This window comes from Myodes glareolus, chromosome 7 (genome assembly GCF_982192425.1).
Source record: "Myodes glareolus chromosome 7, mMyoGla1.1, whole genome shotgun sequence".
NCBI classification, from domain to species: domain Eukaryota; kingdom Metazoa; phylum Chordata; class Mammalia; order Rodentia; family Cricetidae; genus Myodes; species Myodes glareolus.
Window position 1 is genome coordinate 78,379,451 of NC_142032.1, and position 12,606 is coordinate 78,392,056.

A 12,606-nucleotide genomic window follows, 5' to 3' on the forward strand; every position below is an offset into this window, starting at 1 on the left:
GGGCATCTGTCTAGTTCACCTTGCTCCAGCCCTCAGTGCTTCAAGCAGGGTACTGAAGTCAGGGCAGGTTCGTATGAGTTAGGGGTGGGATGAGTGCATGAATAATGCTGGCCTCAGGGGCATGGCCTCTGCTCTGGGACTCAGCACACCTGCTGGGCTCATGCCTCTCCCAAGCCCCATTGGAACTTGGCTTTCCAAACTGACATGCATGCAGGATCATCCGGCCAAGGGCTCCCCCACCCGCCCGATCTTGCTTCCCAGGCATCGCCACCACTGTAGTCCCCTGAAATGGAGGTGACTGTTAACAGTGTCTTCTTCTCTCTCACAGAAGTCCTCCCCTCCTGCAACACTTCCTTTGATCCTCCAACCCCCAGAGCTTCTAGACCTGTAGGTCAGCAGAGAGCCCAGGGCACTGAGACCTGTCAGGACCATGCTCTGAGCCCTGGCCTTGCCTAGCCCTCTGCACTGGCTCCAGCCTTTGGAATGGGGAGACTCTTAGAACGGTGCATAATGTCTGAGAGCCCCTGGGAGGTGCTTCTGAGAAAGCTGTCACGGCCCTGAAGTCATGGGTCTCATGCAAGGGTTAGAGGCCATTCCCCCTGGAGGCAGCTAGAGTCCATGACTGTGGCCAGTGACTTCCTGGGATAGACATCCAAGATGGACAGGAGGGAACAGGTACCGACTGGGGAGTGTATGTGTGGGGGGCTGACTGTGGGAGGGATGCCATGGAGGTACCCGAAGGGGGTCAGGCCTTTTAGAGACCCTGATCTGTTTACATTACTTCACAGCCTCTTGGAACTCATTCTCTTCTCCCCTGCTCTTGTCTGTCTCTCCCCATCCCTCCTCCTTTCCTGCCTCCCTATCCTCTTCTTCCCTCCTCCCCATCTCCTTCTTTGCTTTACCTCCTCCCCCATGTCTCCCTCCTTCCTTCTCCTTCCTCCTCCCGTCTTTTGACTTAGCCCCTGTCCTGGCCTCCCTACTCCTCTTCCTCCTCCCATCCACTCTTCTCCTCCCTTGTCTTAGTTTCTGCTCTCTTCCCTCTCCCCCTTTTCTTCTGTCTCCTCCCTCCCCTCCCCCTCCACCTCCCCTTTACCTGGTTCGGATGATTATGTATTCCTGCTTGATTATGTATTCCTCCTGTCCTGTTTCCTCGATGCAGGCTTCTGAAATCCCCAAAGCCACAATTTGCGGCTTGTTTTCTGCCTCTCCTGCAGCTGAGCCCTGAGGCCATGAATGTTTCAAATCTAGCTGCCCAGGGATGAGGGCATGGGCTACCAGGGGATACTGGGCAGGGGCATATTTGTTAATATTAAAAATTACCCCCCACACATTTGCTCCTGGTCACTCAAGACCCACAGGACCCCTGTGGACCTCACCTGCATGACCTGAATGCCACCATAGCCTCAGGCTGGAAGGGGTAAGTGGAGTACACAGGCTGCCGGGAGCCCAGGAAACCCACTGTGTGACATTGGGAGGTCCCTGTTAAATGCCACCTCCGATTTGGGCCACTTCAATTTAAAAGGCAGGATCCACACAAGAGCAGTGCTAATGACTCAAGTGGTCTGAGATTAGACCTTTGTAGAAGGGCAGAGAAAGCCTACGGTCTCTGCATAGCGGACTGGGTGGAGGGCGCCCCGCTAATTGCCACTCTCTGGAGAGGATGCCAACCAGCTCGCGCCCTCGTCCTCAGAGGGCAGAGCGAGAAATTAGCTCAAATTGGAGCTGGAAAGATTTAGGTTATATGTAAGAAGGAACTTTCTCAACTCTGAAATATGCTACCGAGAGAGGCTGCGGGTTCTCCACAGAGAGGCTAAAAATAGCTCATTCTTTAAAAATAGGTCTGGGCAGCTTTAAACCTTGCCAGCGCGGGCATGGAGATGGTCTCGCAGTGCTGTCTACCTGGCCCTGTTGCCCCTCAGCCCCAGACAGTGGTCCTGCTGGGAGGGTGTCTGGGTGTCTCAGACTTGTGCAGAAAAGCAGCCTTTTCTTCAGCCCCTCTGAGCCCGAGTCACCCATGCATGGGTCTCAGGGCTCTAGCGGGGAGGACACTTGGTGCTGTCTGTCTACATTGGTCCCAGAAGCCACCCCACTCTCAGTTGCTTCTGGTTGCTCTGGCCCTCCCTGTTGCTGCACCCCAGCTCTGAGAATTTGTGGGGGTGTTTCCATCTTGGAGCCAGTCAGCCCATTCCACCTCTTGCTTCTTAGCTCCCCCAAGGGCCTGACCACCTCCCTGAGAGGATAGTAGCCCTTCTCCCTGGCTTCCAGCTTGCCGTTTCTCTCTAGTCCCTTCTCCACTATGCAGCCAGAGGGGCTTTTAGGAAGCAGGTCTGGACTTGGGGTGTAGCTCAGTGGTAGAGTGTGAGGTCATATGTGAAGTTTTGGGTCCCACCACTGACCCAGACAAACAACTGATCCCCAAGAATATTTTGTTGTAGGAATGTGCTCTCCCCTCCTTTCCCCCACAGGGTCTCAGGATCAAGTCCAAACTCCCTAGATGACTTCCAACTTCCCTTAAAGGGTTCTTACTGCTCTGCCAGCATCTCTCAGCTCTGGCAGGCCCAATCCAAGCCCCATCTCAACTCCAGTTTCCCTGGAAGCTGTGATCCAGCCCTTCTAAGGCCTGCCACATTTCCTTTCCCCAGACTCTCTCAGACCCTCAGCCTGGTTGGCACCTACTCTAGGGGCTCCCCACCCTACACCCCTGGACGTCCTGTTTTGACCGCCTTGACACCCAGAGCTTTCCATCCCATTTTGAGGCAAACTCATACATCTGCCCCTAGATACACACTGCCTGCCCAGAGAGAAGGTCTGGTGCTTCTAGCCCCAAGGGCTTTGAGCTGACTTGGTGGGAGGAACGGCAAGATGCACACTGCTTGGTGTGATGGGTCATGCTTGTAACCCTAGCGCTTGGGAAACTGAGGTCATCCTGGCTTACAGAGTAAGACTCTGTCTCATAAAAGAAGTTGGGGGAAGAGGCAGTCTGCCATGTGGGTTTGCCTGATGAAGAATCATTCATTTTTTTTTTTAACCAGGTGTGGCAACCTGAGGTTCCAGCACTTTGGAGGCAGAGTGGGGAGGATCAGGAGTTGGGGGGCAGTCTTGACTACTACAGAGGCATTGGAGAGAGAAGGAGAGTAGGCAAATGAGGGCGGAGGAAACGTGTCAAGGGAGGAAGTGAGCAGTTTCCCTACAGTGGCCTGTCCCTCCTTCACCCTGCTCCATTCCAGCTGACCAGGATGGACTAGGCTGACTTTAGACCAGACAATAGAGGACCAGACACTGGTGACAGCTGTCTCTCCAGGCGAGAACTCTGTCCCAGCTTAAGGAGCCATTTAAAACAGAAGAAAAAAAAAAGAAATCAACTTGGTCGTGTTACAGGGTAGGAACCCAGGCTGGAAGCAAATCCAGGTGTATGCTGGGAAGTCCCTGTCCCTGGCCACGAAATATAGATGAAAGTCACAGCTTCTTGGCAGGGCAGAGGTGAGACCCAGGCTAGTCACAGTGACGGTAAAGTCCTACGGGTGTCCCTCCCACAGTACAGGCATGTGCTGGCCACCAGCACCCCACAGAACCTCTGTGTGTGTTTGGAGAGGGTCCTCGGGATCCTACCCGGGAGAACCTGCACTTCCTCTAAGCCCCCGAGTCTCTATCCCCCTCCTTCAAATGCATTATTAACTCCATAAGCGTGTGATGTGAGCATTTTAATTTCATCTATGGCCTCTCAGTTCACTTATCTCAAGATGACCTGCCTGGCACTGCACTTGAGGCAGCCTATGAATAAAGTTAATTTCCCATCACAAAACCAAAAAGAAAAAAAAAAGAAAGATTAAAAAAGAAAAGTCTAGCAGCCAGCAGGTAGGTGCTCAGCACAGGTCCAGTGAGATTGCGTGTCGTTCCAGGCTCCCCAGCAGAGCTGGCCCTCACCCCAGTCCTGCCCTCTTGTATCCTGCTTCCAGCTTGTGGTGTGTCCCCCAACTGCCCCGCCTGGTTCTCAAGTCCCCGATGTGACTCCGGGACCTGCTAACAGCTCTAGATCAACTTCCAATGCGTGCAAGAATATTTATTTAGACATGAATGCTCCCCAAGTGTTCTCTGTAATAACCGAGACTTTAATAACATCTTTAATAACAAACCTTATTATAAGCTAATTAGTCAGCCACCTCCATGCTCGTGCCATTAAATGGAGCATGGCAATCTTGCAAAGCAAAATTTGCTACTGCAAAAGAGAACTGGACCAGGAGTAGCTGAGGCCTGGAAACCGGGTCACTGCCTCTGTTCCCAGACCTCACCTGATGCAGGTGCAGTTTCCACATCGGCGAGTGTGTCTTCAGAATAGGGAGCCTGAATCCTGATCTGCCAGACCTCCGGGATGATTAGGAAGCAGCCCTTTCCCCTCAGCAGTGGGACGGAACCTGATTTGGGAAATGCCATGTGGCAAACGCTGAGTGGCCAGGTCCACCATTCTCTCCGCCTCCATCCCCCACCCTTGCTTCCTGGACTGGCTTTTACTCATGAGTACAGGACCCAAAGGGCCTGCTGGGAAACCACAGACACTTCCAGCCTGTCTGCAGTTTTCTGCTCTCTGGGAAGACTGTTTCCTGTCTCTCCAACCTGCGAGCCTCTGGTGCCTCCATTTGCCTGCCTAGCCTCACTCATGGTTAGTAACCTCAACTCGCCCTTGCTCACTGATGAGGAGAGTCATGGATCTGCTTGCCATCGAGCTTAGTCAGAACTGCTGTGATTACCTTCTGGAGACCTTCACAAGGTCTGGCCCATGTTTCCTCATAGACAGAGAAGGGCCATGACAATCCCCACCCAAGGTCCCAGCTCCTTTGCTGCCACTCATTTATATAAGCCTGGCCCAGCTACACAGGGCTTGAGGAGGTGCAAGAGTTAAGGTAACAGATGCCATCACGCGGCATCGGAAGGTCATGACCTATGCTGTGTGGGCTTCTTGGTGGTCTAGCTGCAAGAGTCACCCACACTCCTGGACCGTTCAGCCAAGTAAACAGGACTTGGGTGGAAACCATTTCTTAGGTCTGTCCCTGCCCTAGGAAAAGCACACACCACCACCCAACTCAAATCTTACTCAAGTTCTCTTTCCTTTGCATTCTTGATCAGAGTATCTGGGTTGCCAGTCAGCCACTGGGTTCTAGAACCCTCTGTCACCTGTTTATCCTTTCTGTGTATTGCTTCCAGGATTGGGCTCATGCTAGCCTACACCAGGGGCACACACCCCACCCCACTGCTGTTACCCGATCTGTCCAAGTGGACAGGAAACCAGAAGTTTCACCTCCCACTTGACCCCCTACCCTTTCCCATAGTCGCTCCCCAGCCTGCCACTCTAAGACACCAGGCTCAGAACCTCCTCTATCATTTCTGCTCCAGTTTTTCTCAGCCCACGCTAGTGGAGCACGCATCCTCACCACTACATTCCAGAGGGAGCCTGTCAAGGTCGCCTGTGACCTCTGGTTAGCCAGTCCAAGGGTCACTTTTCTATCCCACCATCATTTGGCTGATACCTACTCTCTTCCATGACTGCCTTTCCCCCTGGCTCCAGGCTGCCCCAGTTTTCTTCCCCTCCCTGTTGCTAGTTTAGGTTCCTTGGCTGGTCCTTGACCCCCACCCGCCCCGTGCTGAGCTCCACACCTCTCCTATGCTCTCCCCTTCTCTCTACCATGGCTCTCAAGATTCCACCTCATTTCTTCTTCTGTGCTGATGCTGTGCACATCCGTTTCCAGCTCAACAGCTCCCAACCGCAGACTTCTACACTAATGGCTCACTGTCTGTGAAGACGGAAAATAAGCATTTCAAGCAAGTATGGTCGTAAAGGATTCCACCCACCAAGACTTCTTCCCTTCTTCCCTTGGACTTTCTCTCTCAACACATGCATCATCATCTGTCCAGCGCTCAAACCAAAGGCCAGACTCGACTTTAAGACGGTCTTGCCACCCACATCCAGTCACTGGCAAATACTACGGACATATAAAGCTTTATCTTTTTCTGTTGCTGAAACAAAATACTTGAGACTAGACATTGATATAAAATAGAAGTTTAGTGAGTACGTGGTTCTGGAGCTTGGAAGCGTGAGATCATGAGACTGGCGTCCACTCTGGTACCTAGTGTGTCGTCCTTTGTTGACTCAGAGCAAGTGAGGCAGCTTGAGCTTCCTTCCTCTGCTAGACACCAACATGTCATCTAACCCTAATCACCTCCGAAGGTACACCTCCAAATTCCATTAGATCCAAATCTATGGGTTCTGCTTCCAACATATGACATAAGCTTTGGTGGGCCCCACATAAACTGTGACTGTAGACTTCAACCCTTGCCCAGAACTGCCTTCAGACTGGGCCCCAGCAGCTCAGCTCAGTCTCCTTTCTTCTCCCTTCCCCTTGAGCATTCCCTTTACCCCATGGCCAGTAACTGCAGTGTGATTTAAAAGGTAAATTGGCCTGGGCCTAAGACTCAATAGTGGACTGATTCCCTAGCATTCACAGTCATGGGTCTGATTTTCAAAGCAGAATCTTTAAAAGGCAGAGAATTCCACCATGTCTTTGAGAGATGCACAATTTCCATGTATTGAGCTTTCTTAAAGTGAGGCCCTTCCCGTTCAGGAATAAGTAGAATTCAATCTCGGGATCAATGTTGTTCTAAGCCAGCGGTTCAACTCTCAGGAGTCAGTTCTCTCCTTCCACAGTGGTCGTCAGGCCTGTACGGAAAGGGGTCCAACCCTCTGAGCCGCCCCGCTGGCCCCATTTTACAAATGAGGAGATCATATTTCTGATAGTCCCAGTGACTTTTATAGCCTTCGGGCAAGGGCAAGATACAGCCTTGGAAAAGGGACTGGACCAGGTTGGGAGAAGCTGGAGGTGGGGAGGCTCACCCAGGGGGCGGAGCTTCTGAGAGGACAGTAATCTCAGAGCTGATGAGCACAGGGCAGGAACACAGGGGAGAGCCTGGTTCTTCCAGGTCATGGTTTCTATAGTAAAATGGAATGATTAAAATAGCATGGTATGACCAGGCGGTGGTGGCGCACGCCTTTAACCCAGCACTCAGGAGGCAGAAGCAGGCAGATCTCTGAGTTTGAGACAAGCCTGGTCTACAGAGTGAGTTCCAGGACAGCCAGGACACAAAGAAACCCTGTCTTGAAAAAAAAAGTGTGGTATTGACACAGCATGTGTAGTGGGTATCTGGATTGGTGGGACAGAACACAGGCGGGATGGGCAATGGGCTAGGAAATAGAGCTGCATATATTAGAAGACTTGGAATGGTGTGGGGGTGAGCATCCCTCATCTGAAATGCTGCTGGGGCCCAGAAAAATTTAGAGTATTTTTTTTTATATTTAAGTTATTTGCGTATGCAAATGAGGTATCTTGGGAGGGACCCAAGGTTAAACAGGAAGTTCATTTTTCCTTTATCTACACCTCAGACACAGCCAGAAGGTAAATTTTTATGTGATGTTCACACCTGTGTTTTGACTGTGGCTTGTCACATGAAGTCAGGGGGCAAGCCTGCTGCTCGTCAGCACTGAAGGAGTTTGCGATTTCAGAGCATTTTGGGTTTTGGGAATTTTTGGTATCCTCAACCCTCATAAAAGAATCATTTAAAACCAGTGGAGAAAGAAGGAACCGCCTGTCGGGGTTCAAAGCGATAAGCCAGTCGCTGAGAAAATGAAGTCAGATCCTTCCCTCACACCATGCAACAACTGAACCCGAGTCTGGGTGGACCGACATAAACTTCCGTAAGTGTGTTGGGGAAGACAGGAGACAAGAAGCAAAGCTGGAGAAGGCCGATAAATGACTCAACCCACTGCAGAAATGTAAGGCGAAAGCAGCTTTATCCATAGTTGCCCAAACCTTAGAGCAACCAAGATGCCTTCCTTCTGGAGACTAATGGACAAACTGCGGTCCTCCATATCTTGGACGTTTCTTCAGAAATAAAAACAAATGAACATTCCAGGCATGAGAAGACATGGAGGGAGCTAAAGTGCTTAATGCGTGGTGACAAGCCAGGGGGAGACTCACTGACTCCAGCATCACCACACGACCGTGGGGACAGGGAAACGGATTAGAGGCTACAGTCGGCCTATGGGGCGTAGGAGGAAGGTGAGCAGGTGGAGCCAGGAGAGTTTTCGAGACCTGAAACTCTTTTGGAGGGCACTGCATGGTGGACGTGCGTCACTCCAGAGTTGCCTGGCCCGTGGGTGTGCTGCATGAACAGGAGTCATGGGGCTCGCCATGAGCTTTGGTTGAATAGTAGTGCTCAGACTCTGGCTCCTCATAGCAGGGCAAGAAGTTGACTGCTGAGCTGAGAGTGGGGCAAGATATGAGCACTCTGTGTCTGACAACCAAACTTCTATGAAAAAAAAAAAAACCTATTACTGAAAAAGAAAAAAACAGTCACCTTGCCAACCATGCAGCAGCCAGGATTAGTAGCCTGGGTACATAAAGAACCTCTACTAAGACACAGAGAGATTGTGTATGTGTATGTGTATTGCATGGTGTATGAGTGATGTGTTTGTGTGTGTGCATGTGTGCATGATGTGTGTGTATATGTGGTATATGTGTATGTGTGTTATGTGAGACTGCATGGTATGTGTGTGGAGGTGTGTATGTGGTTTGTATGAGTGTTTACAGTATATGTATGAGAGTATGTGTGTGGTGTGTGTTGGATATGTCCATGGTGTGGTATGGCATGTGTGGTATGTGTGGTGTTTGTGTGTGTCTGTGGAGTGTGTGGTCTATGTCTGTGGTGCATGGTATATGTGTGGAGGTGTAGTGTGTGTCTGTGGTGTGGTAGGTACAATGTGTGCATGTCAGATGTACGTGTTTCTGTGGGGTGTTTACATGTATGAATGTCACATGGAGATCCAAGGTTGATGTCTGTGCCTTGCTCTATTGGTCTCCACCTTTCTTTTTTGAGGCAGGGTCTTTCACTGGGCAGCTAAGCAGGCTGGCCAGTGAGTTTCAGGGATCATCTCTCTCCACCCGTACCCCAGTGCTGGACTTGCAGAAGCACGCCATGCCGAGCTTTATATGAGGACCTCCTCACACTAGCATAGCAGGAATGTGATCCACTGAGCATTTCCCAGGTCCCTGAGGTACAGGTTTAGAGAATGCACCTGGGCCAGGCTGAGAGACATGTGAGCCAGGACAAGGACTTGAGCTCTAAAGTTCAGAAACCACATATAAGGCGGGGCACCGTGCTGTGCACACCTGTACCAATTCTGTGGTGGCACAGACATAGAACTGCTGGGACTTGCTGGCCACCGGCTCAGCTCCAAGTTCAATAACAGGCCATGTCCCAAAAGGACTAAGATAGAGAACAGTAAACCAGGCACCCAGCATCCTCTTCAACCTCCAGAAGAACCTGCACACGTGTGTGCGTGTGTGGAGTGTGTGATCTATGTTTATGGTGAATGGTATATGTGTGGGGGTGTAGTGTGTGTCTGTGGTGTGGTAGCTACAGTGTGTGTATGTCAGATGTACATGTTCCTGTGGGGTGTTTACATGTATGAATGTATGAATCCTCCTCAACCTCCAGAAGAACCTGCACACAAGTGTGCCCACACACCACACAGTACACACATCACACACACATACACCACACACACTGCATACTCATACCCACAACACATACCACACCACACACTTATACTACACACTACATACACAAACACAGACACCACACACCACACACACACCACCCCACATACACCACACATTCTACACCCTACCTACCACAGACACACTCATACCACACCACATCACATACAAATACCCACAACACATACATACAGTTGCCACACCACACACACACAGATACCACAGACACATATACCATATATACACACACAGAGACACCATACACACCACACATTCTACACCCTACCTACCACACACACACAGACACCACACACACCACATACAAATACCCACAACACATACATACACATGACACACACAGACACCACAGACACATATACCACACATACACATACCACACATAGACTCTCACATAACACACACACACACACACACACACACCACGCCACACATGCACACCGCACACACACAAGACTGAGGAATGATGCGACCACATATATTCAGAGGGGAAGAAGCAGGAACAGTTAATAAACATAGCAATGCCCAGCTCAGTGGCATTATGGGACAATAGCACACAGTGTGGCCATGGGATGATTAGATCTTCAATACTTTACAGCATCAAGCATTGGTAAGGCCTGGGATCAGCATCACGGGGACTCAGCACCTGCCATTGGCCCGAGACTGACAGCAGCCTGGAATCCTCTGTCTCAGAGCCCTGGGGTCCCGTGAGGGCTGTGGCTCAGCTCAGGAGGCCACAGTGGACCCCTCTCCTCTGCTCCACTCTTGGGACGTCGCCTTGGTAGCTCAAGGTTGGCTGTGAGATTTGGTAAACAGTATAAGTAGGACTTTCCCTCCCTTTCTGCCCGCCTTCTTTTTTTTAAGAGTTGCTAGATGCTTACCTCCACACAGCAAAGCATGAGGCATCCCCTCCCCTCCCATCTCCTTGCCCCCTTCACTCCATCCGCCGTCACCACAGTTTCTTCTCTTAGCACCATGTCTCTCTTGCCTCCTGTTTAGCGGCATGGGAAGAGACCTGGTCATAAGACCGTCTGGAGCCCTGGGAGGAGGATTGCAGTAAAGTGTCTGCCAGGCGAGCGTGACCACCGGGTGTGGATCACCAGCACTCACACAAAAAGCCGGGTGTGGCGGTGCACCCTGCCATCCCACTGCTAGGGGGACCCCGTGGGGTTCACTGGCCAGCTAGTTTTGGCAATTGATGAGCACCAGGTTCCATAAAGTGGAGAGCAATCAAAGACACCCACATGCCTCTGGCCCTACACTCGCACATCTAAACACATACTACATAGCGTATACAACACACACCAAGAAAAGTTTTTAAGAGTATTTGGGAGCTAGGTGTGGTGGTGAGCCCAGAATAAGGCAGATTAAATTCAAAGCTATCCTGATCTATATAGTAAGGTTTAGGCCAACAACAACCACAAAATCCAGAGCAAAATAAAACAAACCACACAACAACAAAATTCAAACCAATCTGAATCTGGTTAGTGTTTTGTCCTGGTTAGGGTTTTGGCTTTTGTTTTTTCGGCTTGACCCAAACTGGAGTCATCTGGGAAGGGGGATCCTCAACTGAGAAAGTGCCCCCATCTCATTGGCCTATAGGCAAAAGTCTGCAGGTTATTTTATTGATTGGTGGTTGATGTGGGTGGGTCCAGCTTACTGTAGGAGGAGCCACACCTGGGTCAGGGAGCTATAAGAATACAGGCTGGGCAAGCCATGAGGAACAAGCCAGTAAGCAACATTCATCCATTGCCCCTGCATCAACTCGTGACTCTAGGTTCCTGCCCTGGACTCCGGTCTCAACTCCCTCAATGATGATGTTACCTGAGAACTGGAACATGTTGGTCTCCTTTCTTCCTCTCATCAGGACTGTCTCCTTGTAATGAGCACAGCAGACTATGCCTTTTAGACTTGTCTAGAAATAGCCTAGTCAGGATCCCCACTATACCCAAAAGTTGCACCTGATAACCAGAACTTAGTGACATCACTCATTCAAGATAACCAGACTTAGTCCTAGACCCTGTGACACCCACTGGACAGTATATAAGAGACCAAGAGCAAGGCTCTGCTCTGCACATTTGGAGAGACCCCGCCTTCATCTTCTGGGGAGTCTCCCTAGGATCTTGACCCTCAAATCAGAGACTTCTGTTAGAGACTGGACCTGACCTTCAGCTAAGATAATCACACGTGTGAGCAGCCCTGGGGAGATTAGCTTAGGACAGTAGTTGGGAATTTAGAGCGTGAGCCTTGTGTGATGACCTTCATCATGGTGATATAACTTTTGTTATACTCTGTGTATCTACCTTCTTGCTCGCGACACTCCCTCCTTAAGACGGAGTCTGTATCTTACGGTTGGCCAAAGAGGAGGCCTACAATGGTAGTTTATAACCTGCTCCCAAAGAGATGTGCTCTGTTTTGTAATAAACCTAGTGGCTATAATGATTTGTGCCTGGTGGGCATCAGATACCAACACTTGCCCTTTCTTGAGTCTCTTGAGATCGCCCACACTTGCCACCATCCTCGTCTTGGGGATGATGGAACGATTGGGAATTCAGAGAGGTCAAGAGCTTAGCCCCAAACCACACAGAAACATGTGTTAGAAAAGAACCCACCCCAGTATTCCTCCAGCTCAGAGTGCTCCAACTGGTGAGATATCCCGACTCACAACACTGTGCACGCTCAGAGCACAGTGTTGCACGCTCAGAGCCACAGCACATTTGCTTCAGCCACATTGAGCTGTGCCATATGATACTTTTGGTCACTGTAACCACAATACCTGGCAGCAGCAACCTAAGGGAAAAGGATTTATTTTGATTTGTGCTTTAAGTCTGCCATGGTGGGGGAGGCAGGCTGTACAGCTCGTTCTTGGCAGCAAGGATATGGACAGCAACTGCTTACATCATGGTGGACCAAGAGGCAGAGAACAAGACGGGTTGAGAGGCAGGGATAATGGGTCCAAGCTGTGGCTACCTTCAGTGGGGTC

The 12,606-nt window shown here is 50.5% G+C and overlaps 1 protein-coding gene across 3 annotated transcripts in view; it reads left to right on the plus strand.

Annotated features, from left to right (window-relative positions):
- Gsg1l (GSG1 like) overlaps nucleotides 1-12,606 on the plus strand; it is a 192,699-nt gene that overhangs the window by 136,435 nt on the left and 43,658 nt on the right. The window lies entirely within an intron of this gene.